Source organism: Mauremys reevesii, linkage group 14 (assembly GCF_016161935.1).
Source record: "Mauremys reevesii isolate NIE-2019 linkage group 14, ASM1616193v1, whole genome shotgun sequence".
Classification (NCBI taxonomy): domain Eukaryota; kingdom Metazoa; phylum Chordata; order Testudines; family Geoemydidae; genus Mauremys; species Mauremys reevesii.
This window is the reverse complement of record NC_052636.1, coordinates 8,593,773-8,595,136: the sequence shown is the minus strand read 5'-3', so window position 1 is coordinate 8,595,136 and position 1,364 is coordinate 8,593,773. Positions and strand designations below refer to the sequence as shown.

Here is a 1,364-nt window from a genome sequence, read left to right as displayed (position 1 = left end):
AGTAAATCACTGACCTCTCTCAACCCTGCCCCTCTGTTTCCTTGCCTCTCAGTCTGTGCAGATGGGACCTTTCCCTCCAGTGCTGGAGGATTCGCCCTTCTCATCTACCATTGTCCCAAGCAGCACAGCAGGTGGGAATCTTAAACGTACCAAGGTGACTTAGGAGCAGAACCCCCCCAGACCTTCCATGCAATTGTCACTTGCCCCTCACTGAGCAGGACTGAAACTCCTGCAGGGAGACTGGTGGGCCACATCCCCTCTGGGCATGAGCAAAGCAGCAGGGTGAAAAAAAGGATCATGGAGATGCTGGGGATTGAACCCAGGGCCTTATACATGCAAAGCATATGCTCAACCACTGAGCTACATCCCCTAGCAGGTTGTGTGTGCTATGGGTTACACTCAGAGCCCTCCTGTTTCCATAGCATCCAGTGACCTATAAGCTTCACGAGAAGCCCATTCCCCTCTCTGAGGACCAATCCTGCTCTCCTGGAGGTGACTTGTTCATAGGGGTCACTTTTCAGCAGGGCCAGATTCTATGTGTGGGGGAGAGAGAGTGGTTGCCCTGGTCTCAGGGTGCAGAGATACACTCAGCCATCTCCCCTGCATTGGGTTGGCGGGGTGGCAATCCCCTGCTGCAAGGTCATGGTGGGGGATGCTGTGAGCAGCTCAACACCTCACCCTGGTGGCAGAAGTGGTGTGCGGAGCTCCAGGTGTTTCTAGGATCTGCTATTTCCACCTGCCTGTAAACTCTAGCTTTCCCCAGCACATTCACTGCGGTGCAATTGGGTCACTGTTTCCATGGCTGAACAGCAAAGAATGGCTCCCAGTTTCCCTTCTATCGGCAGCAGGATTAGCCTGTGTCGGTGGTTAATGAGGTGGATCTAGTTGTAGATTGTTATTCATTCCCCACCTTGACAATTCACACAGTCCCTTTCCCAGGCAGATTCCCAGCACCTCAGTGATCCCGGTAGCAGGGTTGGGTCCTGAGATTTTCAGGGTTCTTTTCCCCTCCACCTGGAGTGATCTCAGCTTTTTCCCCATCCCAGACAATCCATGAAATAACAACAGGGGCATAAAGAAAGAGGGGAGGGAACATCTCACGGACAGGGCTGGATGTGCCCATAGCCCCCTGCTTGTCCATTGTTTCCATGGAATTTGCCCCCCTGCTTTGCACAAGGGACAGAGAAAGATCTTGCTGTTCCTGTGCAAAGAAAATTGTGCTTCTGTATGAAAGAGAGGCGGGAAATGGCCCCATGATGGGGCAATAGCCTCAGGATTAAGAGCAAAGGACAATGATGGGAAAGTTCACAATTGACTCAGTAGTTGCATACAAAGGTGCACGTTTGGCAGTTACACTGGGAAAT

The 1,364-nt window shown here is 52.1% G+C and overlaps 1 non-coding gene across 1 annotated transcript; it reads right to left on the bottom strand.

Annotated features, from left to right (window-relative positions):
- Positions 1–298: 298 nt before the first annotated feature.
- On the bottom strand, positions 299–370 carry TRNAA-UGC. Its single transcript has one exon. It is a non-coding gene; the product is annotated as a tRNA-Ala (tRNA).
- Between the last annotated feature and the right edge of the window lie 994 nt (positions 371–1,364).